Source organism: Bombina bombina, chromosome 11 (assembly GCF_027579735.1).
Source record: "Bombina bombina isolate aBomBom1 chromosome 11, aBomBom1.pri, whole genome shotgun sequence".
In the NCBI taxonomy this organism is placed as follows: domain Eukaryota; kingdom Metazoa; phylum Chordata; class Amphibia; order Anura; family Bombinatoridae; genus Bombina; species Bombina bombina.
In genome coordinates this window covers 81,149,810-81,169,365 of record NC_069509.1, presented here as the reverse complement: position 1 = coordinate 81,169,365, position 19,556 = coordinate 81,149,810, and the positions used below count along the sequence as shown (strand labels likewise).

The 19,556-nt window shown below is 39.7% G+C and overlaps 1 protein-coding gene across 6 annotated transcripts in view; it reads right to left on the bottom strand.

Moving 5' to 3' along the window:
- Positions 1-19,556, bottom strand: part of RAI1 (retinoic acid induced 1) — a 602,776-nt gene that overhangs the window by 233,457 nt on the left and 349,763 nt on the right. Inside the window, exon 1 of one of the 6 annotated variants that reach the window (XM_053694392.1) lies at positions 3,499-3,519. The exons of 4 other annotated variants lie outside the window; for them this stretch is intronic. The gene's annotated coding sequence lies outside the window, so the exon portion shown is untranslated. Of the gene's footprint in view, positions 1-1,304; positions 3,414-3,498; positions 3,520-19,556 lie in introns of those variants that run through there. One more of the 6 variants, XM_053694389.1, reaches the window with a different exon arrangement.

Below are 19,556 nucleotides of genomic sequence, written 5' to 3'. Positions count from 1 at the left end.
CACAATTGTTGTTTCTAATCTATGCTATCTTCTTTAGTCATATACAGTTATTTATATCATTACATATATGCCTGATATACCAGCTGTCAAAGCTGACAGTTGGGACTGCAGCATGAGGCAGAAAGTTGGATGTAACTACTACGTTAACAGGGTACGCTAGGCAAAGTGCCTGGAGAAGTAATACCTATGTCCAATAGGCAGAAGGGGTTAAACGATTTTCAAACATATTTATTTTCAGTTATTTAAAGGAACATGATGCCCAAACATTTAAAACAAACATTTTCCATGAGAGCTGACCCTGTCAGGCAGTGAGCAGAAGATGCGTTGGCATTGATTGCACTTCCTGTGAGTATCATCTTAAAGGGTAAAAAAAGCGAAACAGCAGCATTTTGGCAATTCTAGTAAAAGTTTTGAGTGCTAGCTTCTATTGAGCATTAAGCATATTTACATATATCTTGTGCACCAGCACCCAAACATTGCTCCAGCCCAGAAAATAAATATTTTGTCAGCAATAACTCAGCTTGCATCACTGCTGGTGCACTTATGCCAATTTTGAGTTATATGTCCCTTTAAATTTCAACAGCTTTTATGCAACCTTCTAATTTTTTTACGTATTTAAAAGCTGATTTTTCATATATATGAAACATTGTCCTTTAAAAGGAAATAAAAATGCAAAACCAAAATCCTGTAATAAATTCTGGAGTACACTGTCCCTTTAATGTCTCTACACTTTAACTCCCTACTGATACAGTGTGTTGTCCATCATTTGGGCTCTGATACTAAGTGCAGGGTCTCTCCCTCTTGGGTTATGCAAAACTGGGGAACGGCGCTGCATGCCTAATAAGTTTAACTATGTGTTTAATTAATTTTTCAGGGTTATACACACAATTAGCAATACACACATCTCTGAGTATCAAATGTTCTTACCAATTAGAACATTTTATTATCATTATACAAAAACTAATTTAAAGTAGACAACATTTATTTCCATCCCTAATAAAAGTAGGCCAATTTCCCTTTAAGGTTTTTCAAAAATTCATACAGTTTTAGTTGCTCCAGCTAATACTTCAACAGCCTTGAAAGCCTGGTCACCAGATGCAGCATCCAATCCCCTTTGTCTCTGAACACAGGACTTGCAGTTGTTCTGCTGGCTGTTAAGTGCTGTTGAAGAGCTGCAAATTATAATGATCTCTTATCCCTCTCTCTCTCCCTTTCCCATTCTCTAGCTGCAAACACAGTATTGCTCTATCTTTTGCTTTTGTACATAAACACATAGACACGCAAAGGACTTAAAGCGAACCCACCCACTTTCATCCACAGGGAAGGATGTCCCATGACTGCCCCTTTCCAGACTTGACCTTCTGTAGACAGATGTTCTCCTGGCTACAGATCTTCGGCTCAGTGCGAGGCCTGGGGATAGATGAAGCCTCCTTGTGTAGAGCTGAGTGCTCAGGTTTTATGACCGGAACAGCAGTGCGAGGCATCCGCTGCTGTGTATAATGTTAGGGCATGCAGCCAAAGAGGCTGAGGGGGGAGATCCTAGACGCCTTAGAATGGGTTGTTGTAGGACTGTGTTGTATCTCGCTGCATGGAGAACTCAAGCAGAAATATATTTGGGGCCTTTACTTTTCATTCTCCATTAAAATCATTTATAATACTATTACTACGGCCTTGACTTCCATTTGCTAACATTCTACAGTAACATCTGCCTGCATTTTGTAATTTCAGAAAATGATTTTTTAATTCTATGCCAATAAGCCATTTTACTCCAGCAGGTCCTAAGGAACCAGCTGCAACTTAATCCACTTCCTCAAGGTTGTAAGCAGTACTGCAATGCTATAAATATAAACATGGCTTGCTATATATGAGTTGTTCTTATCTCTAGAAAAATACATTAGCACTTTAGAATAAAAAAAAATTCCGGCTGGGTTACATTTTATTGTTTATTTTGGCTGCCAGCAACACAAATAAATCAAGTGATTTTTACTTTGGCTGCTAGTATGACACATAAATTGATAATTTAACCCCTTAGCACCAGCAATAAACATCAGTCATTTTAGCCCAAATTAGTTGCCAGTAAAACAAAGGGCAATGATTTCACCCCCATTGTGCAATTATTCCTTTTCCTTGGGTACTATTGCTATTTATCCGATTATCACTTTTTTTTTTAACTGTTTTCAATCTTTAAAGGGATATGAAACTCACATTTTTTTCTTGTATGATTCAGATTGAGCATGTGATTTTAAACAACTTTCTACTTTACTTCTGTTTTTTTTCTCATTCCTTTGGTATCTTTTGTTGAAAAGCAGGGACATAAACTGAGGAGCCAGCCCATTTCTGGAGCACTATACGGCAGCAGTTTTGCAAGAATGTTATCCATTTGCAAGAGCACTATATGGCAGCACTATTCCCTGCCATGTAGTGGTCCAGATGCCAACCTAGGTATCTCTCCAACACAGAACATCATTGGAACGAAGTAAATTTGATAATAGAATTAGGAAACTTTTATAAAAATGTATGCTCTGTCTGAATCACAAATAAAACAAATTGTGTTTGGTATTCCTTTAAGCTTTCCTATACAAACACTAAGGCTTTACAACTATGTTTGAAACTACCATCCATAGTCAGAGTCACCTCTGTCAGGACATAGCCATATTGGAAAGATCTGAAAAAATTCTGAAGGTCTTTTGAATTGGGACAGCGCACAAGGCTGGCCGGAGACATTGGTTGTACCTCTCAAGTCTAGGCCTGTCCCAGTACAATTAAAATAAGTAGCAAATCTAAATACAACATGATTGGTTTGGTAATTAATATTTTCATTATAAAATGTGTCTCCCGTTTGATTTTAAAGGGACATGAAAGCCAATTTATTTTAATATTAATCATTTTAGATAGAGAATACAATTTTAACAAACGTTCCAATTTGCTTCTGTTATCGAATTTGCTTTGTTCTCTTGGTATCCTCTGTTGAAAAGCATATCTAGGTAGGCTCAAGAGCAGCAATGAACTAAGTGCAGCTAGCTGCTGATTGGTGGCTGTACATTTATGCCTCTTGTCATTGGCCCACCACATATGTTCAGCTAGTTCCCAGCAGTGCATTGCTGCTTCTTCCTTCAACCAAGGATACCAAGAGAATTAAGCAAATTTGATCATAGAAGTAAATTGGAAACTTGTTTTAAATTGTATGATCTGTCTAAATCAGAGCTTTCCAAACTTTTCATGTTGGTGACACACTTTTTAGACCTACATCATTTCGCGACACAGTAATTAATCCAGTTGTACTAGCAAACAAGAGGTTAAACTAACTTGTTTTAAGAGATACGGACACATACATAAATTATATAATAATGAAATTTACAAGTAACAGTAAGTATGTGCAAGAATTAAAAAAAGTTTAATAACACCAATAGTTACTTACTATTTTAATGGGATGTATGAGGTTGATGGGATGAACACAGTTTTGGAATATTTGGTGGAATATTAGCTAAAGATACTCACATTTCATCATCAAGCATTTTTAAGTTTCCACTTCCTATCCATATATCAAGAGCAGGAGCAGCAATGCACTACTGGGAGCTAGCTGCAAAAAACCCCCCACTGACTTCTGACTTCAGCTCAGCATTTAAGTTGCCGCCCTCTGAGCTCGGTGAGTCCGATTGACTACTGCCCGCGCTGCAAACACACTGCTGTCCCACTCAATGACTATACAATGACTATACATGCAGTCACAAGCCAATTAAGGAGACTACACATGCAGTCAGGAGCCAATGTGCCGCCAAAGCCGCCAATGGGAATAGTTTCAGTTTTCACTGAGCTGCGCCAATTGGTTAAGATGATCCTTGACCCACAAGGTATCAATCACGTGTCAACCATGTGGTATGCGTAGCAGGCAGGCGGAAAGTCAGAAACCAAAAAAAATAAATTAAAAAAAATTTGTGCTGAAGCAGGGACACACCTACACACTGCTGCCGACACACTAGTGTGTCCCGACACACAGTTTGGAAAGCACTGGTCTAAATCATGGAATAAAGATTTTTTTCTACCTTCTATAGCTGGCGAAATTATGTTAGAAACTCTATAAACAAATAAAATATATAAACTCTCTCTCTCTCTCTCTCTCTCTATATATATATATATATATATATATATATATACATACACACACACACAAATACCACTGTCTGGCTACTAAAAGTATGTTGGGCTTTAAAATATTCTTACTGGTTCCTAAATTTTAAACAGATTTGTCGACCCATGAAGTAGCATTTATAAATGATAATGTTATAAAATTGCAAATAATTACACTGCCCTCAACCGGCTACTTCATAATCCCACCCGGCTGGCAAACTTTTCTGTGGAGAACACTGATATATAGATAGAAGAAAAAAAGGCACTTGCCCTTCTTTGAAACGTTTTTGAGGTTTTACTCCCATCATCAGACATCAAAAGGAAAACATTTACTGATATACTTTTGATGTCAGATGATGGGGTAAAACCTTGAAAATGTTCACAATAAAAGGGGGAACGTTATGAGGACAAGTCTCGGCGAGTGACCTTTTTTCCACTACCTAAGCTGCAGCACTCCAAGTTTCTTTTTTTGTGATTTTATTACAAGCAGTAAGACATAGGCGACGTTTTGGGCTTTTGCCCTTTCTCAAGCCAAGATATAGATATATATATATATATACATATATACATACACACAGTTATACACAGTATTATTATTATTGGTTATTTGTAGAGCGCCAACAGATTCCGCAGCGCAGAGTATATATACATACACATGCATATACATAAAGATACAAAAGCCTTTATCCAAACTGCTTGAGACTGAAAAAGTTTTGGATTTTGGAATAATTGTATTTTGTATGTCCTGTATATATATATATATATATATATATATATATATATATGAATCAAAGCTCCCAATATTCCAACTTTTCTCAGAAAGCATCTAGGTCCCCCCGAGTCAGGAAGACATAGAGTCTTGTTGCAAGAGGAATCAGTTGGGGTGAGGGTGGAGCTGAGGAAGCGTGCTTGCAGAGCTGGGCAGACCACGGTTAGTTGGGTATGGTGCAGTCTGGGTAAGGAGAGATGATGTCCAGAGAGATGCAGGAGAGACAGCTCTCAAGCTACATTCCGCAAAATACATGACAGTTGGTCTACATTTAGCCACCAGTCAGCAAGCGCTACCCAGGTGTTGAACCAAAAATGGGCCGGCTCATAAACTTACATAAGCTAAGCTTGATAATAGGAGTAAATTAGAAAGTTGCTTAAAATTGAATGCTCTATCTGAATTATGAAAGAAACAATTTGGTTTTCATGTCCCTGTACAACAAGGGTTAACCATAAGATACTTGCATAGTGAGGTCATTGCAGAGGAAACGCACAATAAAACAAGTTGCCTTTTGGGTATATTCTAACAAGAAATGTGAATAAAACCTCTCATCTCAGTTAAGATTTTTTTAATTCTTCATTTCTTTCTTTTTTCTTCCCTTTGCGAAGATGAAGCAGGAACTGCTCAATCAAGATCTAATAAGTTTTAATTAATGTGCAGATCATTGCACAAGCTCATGTCCTTGGACGCCAGTGGTAATCAGAGCCAGGAAGGATTCAGCTTGTTTGATCATGCAGAGCACTTATATCCTAACAGTATTGTGCAAAGTGCACGTCGGCCCCCACAGCCCAACGGTATGCAATTCCCATCTACATTTCACTACCCAATTTTACGATTCGTTCTCAGTATGCTTACTAGATTATTCTTTTCCCACCAACACCTTGTTTTTCCCATAAAAAAAGCTCCCCATAAGGAACTATCAAATATAATTCTCTGGTAATGGGTAAAACATTAGTTGTAGCTGTATTCTCATTTCCTGCTACCCTCTTCTCTAAAAACACAACAATAAGCATAATCTGCCCATTATAAATCATGGCAGCATGTGGATCTCTTTTGTAACTTGGCGAATATAACAATATGGATGTGGCAATCAGTTAATATATGGAAGGAAAAATGGATCAAACTCTACTCTGAAAACAAGAAAGTGCCTAGTTCTGAATCTAGAAAATTATTAGGGGGAGATTTAATAAGCAGCGGATGCAGTTTTCTCTGCCCAAAGTTTCTGGCTCGCCAAAATATAAGTTAAAAAGCAGAGGTTGTAAATCCCCTGCTTCTTAACTTGTCCGCCACCTTGAAGGTGGTGGATTGCAATCATCTTGATCCGATCAGGATGATTGACACCCCCTGCTAGTGGCCACAGATGTGCAGGGGCGGCATTGCACAAGCATTGCACAAGAAATGCTTGTGCAATGTTAAATGACGACAGCGTATGCTGTCGGCATTTAGCAATGTCGGGCTGACATAATTAACTGCAGCTAATCATGTCCGCTCAACATTTAATTAATTGACCCCATAGTGTGATCATGGAACAGTCACGCAACAGAGTAGGCACCATCTGTAACCTACAACACACATTCTGAAACCTAGCGCCCCCCCAATTTTTTTTTTATCAAAATTAAACTTTCATGATTCAGAAAGGGCATGCAATTTCCAACTTACCAATTTACTTTTATCATCAAATTTGCTTTGTTCTCTTGATATTCTTTGTTGAAGCTAAACCTAGGTAGACTTATATGCAAATTTCTAAGCTCTTGAAGGCCGCCTCTTATCTCAGTACATTTCGACAGTCTTTCACATCTAGACAGCGCTAGTTCATGTGTGCCACAAAGATAACATTGTGCTCACGCACGTGGAGTTATTTATAAGTCAGCACTGATTGGCTAAATGCAAGTCGGTCAAAAGAACTGAGATAAGTGGGGAGTCTGCAGAGGCTTAGATACAAGGTAACCACAGAGGTAAAAAGTATATTTCTATAACTGTGTTGGTTATGCAAAACTGCAGAATGTATAATAAAGGTATTATCTATCTTTTTAAACAATAAAAATTCTGGAGTAGACTGTCCCTTTAAACTAGCTAATGAATTGCAGCATTTTAAAGAAAACATAGGTTACAGGATTTGTTGAAAATCAAAGACAACCACTTTCCCAAATAAAAAATAATAATAATAATATTTAGCTAGGGAAGGAAATTCTCTTATATTTAACGACAGCTGCAATGCATTATGTACCAAGGGGTTAAAGTGTCCAACAATGATTATAGGAATATTGGTCTGTCAATCATTTATAATTATCGCATTTCGAGCAAGAACCAAGATATTTGTTATATTTCCATGTGCCAAACTCTCCTCTGCATTCTGTGCTGAGGCCAAACGCTGGCAACACATTTAATTCCACTTCTGGCAGCAGAGGAGTTAATCAGCAGACTCACACCTCCTCCTATTAATGTACTGTTGTATAAATTAGACTTGATCCCTTCTAACGGATCATTAATGACACACACCTAGACATATGAGCCTTGCTCCAGCCCCTCCTTTCTCCCCGGCTGCTCTCATTAAAAGGGTATCAGTCTTTCTCCTCCTTCCTGTTAAAAACTCAGCGTCTCTCTCCCCCTTCTCTGCAGATGAATGATAAAAGGCAGTGGACTCAGTGGAGAGATGCACAGCTCGCTCTCAGCAGCAGTCTGAGATGAATAACCCTGAAAGAGGGAGAGACCCTGCACTTTAAGTATCAGAGCCCAAACGAAGGACAACATATTGTATCTGTAGGGAGTTAAACTGTAGACAGTAAAGTCATTTTTCTACAGGAAGAAGATGTATTAGCTATTAAGCACTGCGTTGCAAAATAGCTACCTATAAACAAATATTTGATACGCATTTAAATCTGTCCTTTTATTAGGGAAACTTGCAAGGGTTTGTCACCAAAAAAAAAAAAGTATTCTGCTCTTATCTCCTTAACTGTGATCAAAGCAGACCAGGAAAAAAAGAGCTCCTGCACTGATCTTAGGAATTACTATACAGCATGTTGCAGGGTCTGTTAAGTACAGATAGAGGTAGTAGGCTATGGCATCCCCCAAGAGAGGCAATCATGGACCACTGTTTATAAAAATAAAATATAAAAGATTACATAATTTTGGCAGTTTTTGTTAAAGGGACACTGACCCCAATTTTTTTCTTTCATGATTCAGATAGAGCATGCAATTTTAACAACTTTCTAATTTACTTCTATTATCAATTTTTCTTTGTTCTCTTGGTATCTTTATTTGAAAAAGTAGGCATGTAAGTAAGCTAACGAGCTGGCCCATTTTTGATTTAGCACCTTTGATAGCGCTTGCTGATTGGTGGCTACATTTAGCCACCAATCAGCAAGCGCTACCTAGGTGCTAAACCAAACATGGGCCGCCTCGAAAGCTTACAGTCCTGCTTTTTCAAATAAAGATACCAAGAGAACGAAGAAAAATTGATAATTGGAGTAAATTAGAAAGTTGCTTAAAATTGCATGCTCTATCTTAATCAAGAAAGAAAAAATTTGGGTTCAGTATCCCTTTAATACATACCAGTCCTGTTTTATTGATGTGCTTTCATGTGATTCGTTGTACCACAAATTCCCAATATGGCCACCGGCAGCAGCATTCGGGTCTTTTTGGAGTTGGATTTCTTCATGTGAAAATACAGATCCTTATATATTGCACTTTCACAAGAAGAAATCCGGAGGCCATATTCAGCATTTGTAGTACAATAAATTTACAAGGCACATCCTTAGTGATCACAATCTAAATTCTCATCATATTTACAAGGCCATTTTTCCCTTTTCGAATTCCACAGCTAAAAGTACCCGAAAACCTCCAGACAGCAACTCTTAAACTCTTACCAAGAACCCCAAAAAAGTTTTTGAATGTAACATTGGGTTTGTGCATGAGCAAAACACACTGAAATGACCCCTCCGCCATATTGGGTTAGGCAGCAATATAGTCAAGCAGATACAAACACTACTTGCTCAATCACATAAAGTTAAAACACAAAAACATAATTTATGCTTACCTGATAAATTCCTTTCTTCTGTTGTGTGATCAGTCCACGGGTCATCATTACTTCTGGGATATAACTCCTCCCCAACAGGAAATGCAAGAGGATTCACCCAGCAGAGCTGCATATAGCTCCTCCCCTCTACGTCAGTCCCAGTCATTCGACCAAGAATCAACGAGAAAGGAGTAACCAAGGGTGAAGTGGTGACTGGAGTATAATTTAAAAGATATTTACCTGCCTTAAAACAGGGCGGGCCGTGGACTGATCACACAACAGAAGAAAGGAATTTATCAGGTAAGCATAAATTATGTTTTCTTCTGTTATGTGTGATCAGTCCACGGGTCATCATTACTTCTGGGATACCAATACCAAAGCAAAAGTACACGGATGACGGGAGGGATAGGCAGGCTCATTATACAGAAGGAACCACTGCCTGAAGAACCTTTCTCCCAAAAATAGCCTCCGAAGAAGCAAAAGTGTCAAATTTGTAAAATTTGGAAAAAGTATGAAGCGAAGACCAAGTTGCAGCCTTGCAAATCTGTTCAACAGAGGCCTCATTCTTAAAGGCCCAAGTGGAAGCCACAGCTCTAGTGGAGTGAGCTGTAATTCTTTCAGGAGGCTGCTGTCCAGCAGTCTCATAGGCTAAACGTATTATGCTACGAAGCCAAAAAGAGAGAGAGGTAGCAGAAGCTTTTTGACCTCTCCTCTGTCCAGAGTAAACGACAAACAAGGAAGAAGTTTGGCGAAAATCTTTAGTTGCCTGCAAGTAGAACTTGAGGGCACGAACTACATCCAGATTGTGTAAAAGACGTTCCTTCTTTGAAGAAGGATTTGGACACAAGGATGGGACAACAATCTCTTGATTGATGTTCCTGTTAGTGACTACCTTAGGTAAGAACCCAGGTTTAGTACGCAGAACTACCTTGTCTGAGTGAAAAATCAGATAAGGGGAATCACAATGTAAGGCTGATAACTCAGAGACTCTTCGAGCCGAGGAAATAGCCATTAAAAACAGAACTTTCCAAGATAACAATTTTATATCAATGGAATGAAGGGGTTCAAACGGAACACCCTGTAAAACGTTAAGAACTAAGTTTAAACTCCATGGTGGAGCAACAGCTTTAAACACAGGCTTGATCCTAGCTAAAGCCTGACAAAAGGACTGGACGTCTGGATTTTCTGACAGACGTCTGTGTAACAAGATGGACAGAGCTGAAATCTGTCCCTTTAATGAACTAGCTGATAAACCCTTTTCTAAACCTTCTTGTAGAAAAGACAATATCCTAGCGATCCTAACCTTACTCCAGGAGTAACCTTTGGATTCGCACCAGTATAGGTATTTCCGCCATATTTTATGGTAAATCCTTCTGGTAACAGGCTTCCTAGCCTGAATCAGGGTATCAATAACCGACTCAGAAAAACCACGTTTTGATAAAATCAAGCGTTCAATTTCCAAGCAGTCAGCTTCAGAGAAGTTAGATTTTGATGTTTGAATGGACCCTGTATCAGAAGGTCCTGTCTTAGAGGTAGAGACCAAGGCGGACAGGATGACATGTCCACTAGATCTGCATACCAAGTCCTGCGTGGCCAAGCAGGTGCTATTAGAATTACTGATGCTCTCTCCTGTTTGATTTTGGCAATCAATCGAGGAAGCAGCGGGAAGGGTGGAAACACATAAGCCATCCTGAAGTTCCAAGGTGCTGTCAAAGCATCTATCAGAACTGCTCCCGGATCCCTGGATCTGGACCCGTAGCGAGGAAGTTTGGCGTTCTGGCGAGACGCCATGAGATCTATCTCTGGTTTGCCCCAACGTCGAAGTATTTGGGCAAAGACCTCCGGATGAAGTTCCCACTCCCCCGGATGAAAAGTCTGGCGACTCAAGAAATCCGCCTCCCAGTTCTCCACTCCCGGGATGTGGATTGCTGACAGGTGGCAAGAGTGAGACTCTGCCCAGCGAATTATCTTTGATACTTCCATCATTGCTAGGGAGCTTCTTGTCCCTCCCTGATGGTTGATGTAAGCTACAGTCGTGATGTTGTCCGACTGAAACCTGATGAACCCCCGAGTTGTTAACTGGGGCCAAGCCAGAAGGGCATTGAGAACTGCTCTCAATTCCAGAATGTTTATTGGTAGGAGACTCTCCTCCTGATTCCATAGTCCCTGAGCCTTCAGAGAATTCCAGACAGCGCCCCAACCTAGTAGGCTGGCGTCTGTTGTTACAATTGTCCAGTCTGGCCTGCTGAATGGCATCCCCCTGGACAGGTGTGGCCGATAAAGCCACCATAGAAGAGAATTTCTGGTCTCTTGATTCAGATTCAGAGTAGGGGACAAATCTGAGTAATCCCCATTCCACTGACTTAGCATGCATAATTGCAGCGGTCTGAGGTGTAGGCGTGCAAAAGGTACTATGTCCATTGCCGCTACCATTAAGCCGATCACCTCCATGCATTGAGCTACTGACGGGTGTTGAATGGAATGAAGGACGCGGCATGCATTTTGAAGTTTTGTTAACCTGTCTTCTGTCAGGTAAATCTTCATTTCTACAGAATCTATAAGAGTCCCCAAGAATGGAACTCTTGTGAGAGGAAAGAGAGAACTCTTCTTTTCGTTCACTTTCCATCCATGCGACCTTAGAAATGCCAGAACTAACTCTGTATGAGACTTGGCAGTTTGAAAGCTTGAAGCTTGTATTAGAATGTCGTCTAGGTACGGAGCTACCGAAATCCCTCGCGGTCTTAGTACCGCTAGAAGGGCACCCAGAACCTTTGTGAAGATTCTTGGAGCCGTAGCCAATCCGAATGGAAGAGCTACAAACTGGTAGTGCCTGTCTAAGAAGGCAAACCTTAGATACCGGTGATGATCTTTGTGGATCGGTATGTGAAGGTAAGCATCCTTTAAATCCACTGTGGTCATGTACTGACCCTCTTGGATCATGGGTAAAATTGTCCGAATAGTTTCCATTTTGAACGATGGAACTCTTAGGAATTTGTTTAGAGTCTTTAAATCTAAGATTGGCCTGAAAGTTCCCTCTTTTTTGGGAACCACAAACAGGTTTGAGTAGAACCCTTGTCCTTGTTCCGACCACGGAACCGGATGGATCACTCCCATTGTTAACAGATCTTGTACGCAGCGTAGAAACGCTTCTTTCTTTATCTGGTTTGTTGACAACCTTGACAGATGAAATCTCCCTCTTGGGGGAGATAATTTGAAGTCTAGAAGGTATCCCTGAGATATGATCTCTAGTGCCCAGGGATCCTGAACATCTCTTGCCCAGGCCTGGGCGAAGAGAGAGAGTCTGCCCCCTACTAGATCCGGTCCCGGATCGGGGGCTCTCGGTTCATGCTGTCTTTGGGGCAGCAGCAGGTTTCCTGGCCTGCTTGCTTTTGTTCCAGGACTGGTTAGGCTTCCAGCCTTGCCTGTAACGAGCAACAGCTCCTTCCTGTTTTGGTGCAGTGGAGGTTGATGCTGTTCCTGTCTTGAAATTCCGAAAGGGACGAAAATTAGACTGTCTAGCCTTAGCTTTGGCCTTGTCTTGAGGTAGGGCGTGGCCCTTACCTCCCGTAATGTCAGCGATAATTTCTTTCAAACCGGGCCCGAATAAGGACTGCCCCTTGAAAGGTATATTAAGTAATTTGGACTTAGAAGTAACATCAGCTGACCAGGATTTTAGCCACAGTGCCCTGCGTGCCTGTATGGCGAATCCTGAGTTCTTAGCCGTAAGTTTGGTTAAATGTACTACGGCCTCCGAAATGAAAGAATTAGCTAGTTTAAGGACTCTAAGCCTGTCCGTAATGTCGTCTAGCGTAGAGGAACTAAGGTTCTCTTCAAGCGACTCAATCCAAAATGCTGCCGCAGCCGTAATCGGCGCGATACATGCAAGGGGTTGTAATATAAAACCTTGTTGAACAAACATTTTCTTAAGGTAACCCTCTAATTTTTTATCCATTGGATCTGAGAAAGCACAGCTATCCTCCACCGGGATAGTGGTACGCTTAGCTAAAGTAGAAACTGCTCCCTCCACCTTGGGAACCGTTTGCCATAAGTCCCGAGTGGTGGCGTCTATTGGAAACATCTTTCTAAATATTGGAGGGGGTGAGAACGGCACACCGGGTCTATCCCACTCCTTAGTAACAATTTCAGTTAGTCTCTTAGGTATAGGAAAAACGTCAGTACTCGCCGGGTACCGCAAAGTATTTATCCAACCTACACAGTTTCTCTGGTATTGCAACGGTGTTACAATCGTTGAGAGCTGCTAAGACCTCCCCTAGTAGTACACGGAGGTTCTCCAATTTAAATTTAAAATTTGAAATATCTGAGTCCAATCTGTTTGGATCAGAACCGTCACCCACAGAATGAAGCTCTCCGTCCTCATGCTCTGCGAGCTGTGACGCAGTATCAGACATGGCCCTAGCATTGTCAGCGCACTCTGTTCTCACCCCAGAGTGATCACGCTTGCCTCTTAGTTCTGGTAATTTAGACAAAACTTCAGTCATAACAGTAGCCATATCTTGTAATGTTATCTGTAATGGCCGCCCAGATGTACTAGGCGCCAAAATATCACGCACCTCCCGGGCGGGAGATGCAGGTACTGTTGCGTGAGGCGAGTTAGTCGGCATAACTCTCCCCTCGCTGTTTGGTGAAATTTGTTCACATTGTACAGATTGACTTTTATTTAAAGTAGCATCAATACAGTTAGTACATAAATTTCTATTGGGCTCCACCTTGGCATTGGAACAAATGACACAGATATCTTCCTCTGAGTCAGACATGTTTAACACACTAGCAAAAAAAAAACTTACAACTTGGTTATAATCTTTTTTAGCAAAAAAAAAAACGCACTGTGCCTCAAAGAGGTACTAACGATTAAATGACAGTTGAAATAATGAACTGAAAAACAGTTATAGCATCAAACTTTAAAACAACACAACTTTTAGCAAAGGTTTGTTCCCATTAGTAAAAAACAACACTAATTAAATTTGTACATAAGAAAAACAAAACAACGTTTTTTATTCACAGTCACTATAAGAATTCTCACAGCTCTGCTGAGAGAATTTACCTCCCTTCAAAGAAGTTTGAAGACCCCTGAGATCTGTCAGAGATGAACCGGATCATGCAGGAAATATAAAAGTAGCTGACTGGAATTTTTTGATGCGTAGCAAAGAGCGCCAAAAACGGCCCCTCCCTCTCCCACACAGCAGTGAAGAGAAACGAAACTGTCACAATTAAAGCAAAAAAACTGCCAAGTGGAAAATAATGCCCAAATATTTATTCACACAGTACCTCAGCAATGTAAACGATTCTACATTCCAGCAAAAACGTTTAACATGAGAATAGTTATTAAAAGGATTAGTGACCTTTAACACAGTAGTTCCGGTGAAATACCATCCCCAGAATACTGAAGTGTATACATACATGTCATTTTAACGGTATGGCAGGCTTTTCTCATCAATTCCATTCAGAAAATAAAAACTGCCACATACCTCAATGCAGATTCATCTGCCCGCTGTCCCCTGATCTGAAGCCTTTACCTCCCTCAGATGGTCGAGAACAGCAATATGATCTTAACGACTCCGGTTAAAATCATAGTAAAAAATCTCTGTCAGATTCTTCCTCAAACTCTGCCAGAGAAGTAATAACACGCTCCGGTGCTATTTTAAAATAACAAACTTTTGATTGAAGTCATAAAAACTAAGTATAATCACCATAGTCCTCTCACACATCCTATCTAGTCGTTGGGTGCAAGAGAATGACTGGGACTGACGTAGAGGGGAGGAGCTATATGCAGCTCTGCTGGGTGAATCCTCTTGCATTTCCTGTTGGGGAGGAGTTATATCCCAGAAGTAATGATGACCCGTGGACTGATCACACATAACAGAAGAAAATGACACTAATAAAAATAAGCAAAATCAATAACTTAATAAACACCGGTACCCACTATACTAATAAAGCCCCTGTTCAGATTCCTTAGAGAGATACACACACATCATTATGGTTTTGGAGCACAACAAGTTAAAGGGACGGTCTACTCCAAAATTGTTATTGTTTAAAAAGATAGATAATCCCTTTATTACCCATTGCACAGTTTTGCACAACCAACACATTTATAGTAATACACTGTTTACCTCTGTGATCCCCTTGTATCTAAGCCTCTGCAAACTTCCCCTTAATCTCAGTTCTTTTGACAGACTTCCATTTTAGCCAATCAGGAGTGAGCACAATGTAATCTATATGGCACACATGAACTAGTAGTGTCTTACTGTGAAAAGTAAAAAAAAATGCGCTGAGATAAGAGGCTGTCTGTAGTGGCTTAGAAACAGGCAGACATTTTGAGGTTTAAAGGTTATAAAGTATATTAATGTAACAATGTTGGCTGTGCAAAGTTGGTAAACGGGTAGTAAAAGCATTATCTATCTTTTTAAACAGTAACAATTTTCGTGTAGACTGCCCCTTTAATTACTCACTACACACTATTAAAAGAGATCAGTTCACATACAGGCCCTTTAACTTGCGATGTAATCGCTGAATCCCCAAAATCGCCATTGTCCTTAATCCTGCGCATTTGATATTTGGATTATGAAATCGATAGATTATTGACAAAGATAAAAATTTTGCATTTTTTTTTATGGGAGATAAACATTTAGAAAAAAATGTTCCTCTACCGCAAAACAAGCACAATATTGTGATTAACCCCATAGTAAGCTGGGATCAGCAATGCAAAAATAACTTGCTCTACCAAATTTTTACAAAAGAATATCCTGCTTATTAAAGGGACATGAAACCCACAATTTTCCTTTCACGATTCAGATACAAAATACAACTTTTAAAACAACTTTCCAATTTACTTTTACTATATAATTTGCTTTATTCTCTGTATCCTTTGTTGAATAAACAGTAATGCACATGGGTGAGCCAATAGCATGATGCCTTTAGGTGCAGCCGCCAGTAAGAAGCTCTTGAGCCTACCTAGGTAGGCTTTTTTTAACAAATGATACAAGGAGAACAAAACAAATTAGATAATAGAAGTAAATTGGAAGGTTGTTTACAATTGCATGCTCTCTCTGAATCATAATTTTTTTTTTTTTTTTAAATGGATTTCACCTCCCTTTAAATAAGCAGAGACCTTACACATTATACATAAAACCTTTTATTTCAAAGCAGGAACAAGAATGCATTAAACATAGATGGTCTTTAAAGTGAAGGTTAAGTTACCTGTATGTCGAACTTGAATCCAATTCTCTGTCCAAAATAAATATGGGTTTCATTTATCATCTTGCATGAAATAAAGTTATCGCCGTATTAACTCGATATTTAAAGCTTATCAAAATCTACCCGTTTTTTATTTTTTTCTTCTCAGTCATGTTCTCCAAACTACCAATTAAAATTCTGGCCGTTAGCCGGCCGTTGATCTACGTCACCCGCCTACTATTTAAACAGCGCATGCGCTACTGTCTCACTCTCCATTTGGACTCTAATGCGCACTCCCGTTTCGCGCAGGCGTAATAGCTTGCAGTCGTTAGTACTTAGGCTAAAGACAATTATTTGATTAACGCATGCGCATTGGTGAGTGGATGGAATAGTATTGCATGCGCAGTAGTAGTTTACATCGGCCTTTCGCGCATGCACAATAGTTAAGGTTCATCGTGCACTCGCTTGGGAGATGCGTATAGAGCGGGTGGGACCGCTCTATACGTAATAGCGGAGAAAGTCCGGAAGTAGAGGTGGGGAGGAGTTTGCACGAAAACGGTAGGCAGATTACTATGTTTAAAAAAAATATAAACTCATAAAATATATTAAAATAAACTTAGCAATCTGCTTATTCTGTTAGTAATGGATGCATTAAGGTGTTCAAATCATGAAAACTTAACCTTCACTTTAAGTAAAAGCAAAGCATTCAGAATGGAGATACAGAGCAATATAAATCTAAGATATTAATGTAGAATATTATATATGAAATACCAACCACAGCCTTTATCATATGAGTAGCCTTGACGTTTAAATTTGGCTTTGGATAAGAGGCGGCTTTCAAGGGCTTAGAAATTAGCATACGAGCCTCCCTAGCTTTAGCTTTCAATAAAGAATACCAAGAAAACAAAGCAAATTTGATGAGTAAATTGGAAAGTTGTTTAAAATTGCATGCCCTATCTGAATCATGAAAGTTTAATTTTGACTAGACTGTCCCTTTAACTATTTTCTTTTATCCATATTTTTTCTGTACTATTCCTGCCTAACCTTTACAGTTTCTTCAGCGCCACCAGACTCAATTCCGTGTTTTATAATCGTCTGATTTCTTCTATTTACCAGTCACTAAGAGGTTATGTAATGACGCTTTATAACCGCTTTGTGATGACTAATTCCTTAATCCTTGATTCAGTTTTTTCTGCTTTTCTCTGTATCTCTCCCTGTTGCTCTCTTCCCGTCTCTCACTACCTTTACGTCTATCTTTCGCCTACTTTCTCTGTGTCTCTTGACAGTTTTTTCTGCATTCTTCTGTCTACGTACGTTCGTAGGCTCTCATTGTCTCTCTCTTCGAAACGTTTTCACTCTTGTGAAACTCCCAAGTTGGAGATAACCTCTAACAGACAAAGGGCCACATGATTGCTCACAAAAGGTGGTAGCAGTATAAAAACATATTTTGCTGGCAGGTATATACAAAACATTTATTGTCTGTCAAAACTGGGACATTTCAAATATAATAAGAAAATGTCCTAATTTTATTACTGCATGAATACTCGCTGGTAACTACACAAAAAGCTTAAAGCGACAGCCAAGTCAAAATTAAACTTTTATGATTCAGATAGCGCATGCAAATTTAAACAACTTTCCAATTTACTTTAATCATCAAATTTGCTTTGTTCATTTTTTTTTGTTGAAAACTAAACCTAGGTAGGCTCATATGCTAATTTCTAAGCCCTTGAAGGCTGCCTCTTATCTCAGTGCATGTTGACAGTTTTTCACAGTTAGTAAAAAGCAATTATACTTGGGCATTGTGGTTTGATAGAGGCGAATGGGTCACAGCCGTACCTCTCTTATTTGTGGAGGTCACTGGCACAGCTAGACAGCGCTAGTTTATGTGTGTCATATAGATAACATTGTGCTCACTCAAGTGGAGTTACTTGTGAGAGGACACTGATTGGCTAACATGCAAGTCTGTCAAAAGAACTGATATAAGGGGGCAGTCTGCAGAGCCTTTGATACAGGTAATCACAGAGGTAAAACGTGTATTTCTATAACTGTGTTGGTTATGCAAAACTGGGGAATGGGTAATAAAGGGATTATCTATCTTTTTAAACATAAACCATTTTTCAAGTAGACTGTCCCATTAACCACATAGCACATTTTATTTCATTACTGAAAATCCTCAGGACAGCTGAACATTCCCTTACCGCATTTGTTATTAGATTAATAGACAGCCAGACATAACTCGTGCAATAGTTATATAACCCCTTGATTGCCAGCAGCTCAAGCACAACAATAATTTAACCCCTCAACTGCCTTAACACATCAAACAGTGATTTAATCTCTTGATTGCCAGTAGTAGCACAGCCAAAGCAGTGATGGAACACCCTGATTGCAGATAACAAAAGCAATTATGATTTAAATCCATAATTTTCCAGGGATTTAACCTCCTGATTGCTGAGCAGAGACAGGCACCAGTGACTTAATCCCTTGAGTATTTACGACACATGCATTAGCCATTTAATTCTTGCTCTCTACCTGTGTGATTCCTGGGGCATGCTGACACTGAAAGAGGGGAGGGGTAGAAATAAGGGGGGGGGGGGTGAGGGAGAGAACTAAGCCAGGCTGCTGCAAGGATTTGTAGCAACCACTAGAAATGAGATACAGCTGTACCAGTGACCTCCACAAATAAGAGAGGTACGGCTGTGACCCATTCGCCTCTATCAAACCACAATGCACAAGTATAATTGCTTTTTACCAAATAGTGTGCTCCAGTAAGCTATAGAACCTATAACATTGTCCCTAACACCAGGTATTCAAACGGAATGTACTACTATAAATCACATTTCCCCTCTATCTGTGTATAAAGTACCTGTAAAGCAATCACACACTATTATAGAAACAATACACTGAAGACTTTGTAATGCAACATGGGTAGGTTACCATGAACACACGTATGTCGTCCTCCCCCTTAAAGGAACAGTCTACACCTTAGATTAAGCTGCAAATAGTCTCCTACACCTCTTCTATATCATGCAACAGGAATGGTAAAAAAGTTATTTTAAAATGAATATTGTTTCTGGCCACTTTGAAATGGCTGTCAAGCCCACTGATGACATCATGATTTGGGCTGTATATAGCATCCAATCACAAAAGACTCACTAGTTTAATTCAACAGACTGTCAATGCTATTCAGCAGAGTGCCTAGATGTAGCCAACTCATGATGTCATCAGTGGGCTGAGCTTGGCAGAAGCCAGAAACAATATTCATTTAAAAAGAACTTTTTCACCATTCCTGCTGCGTAATATAGAAAGGGGTGCAGTAGGCTATTTGCAGCTTAGGTAAGATTTTAAGATGAACTAAGGTGTAGACTGTCCCTTTAATTCCAGTACTATTGCACAAATGCATGTTTCACCTGATTGGCCAAAAACAAAACTCTGAGACAAGGCCTATTAGATAGA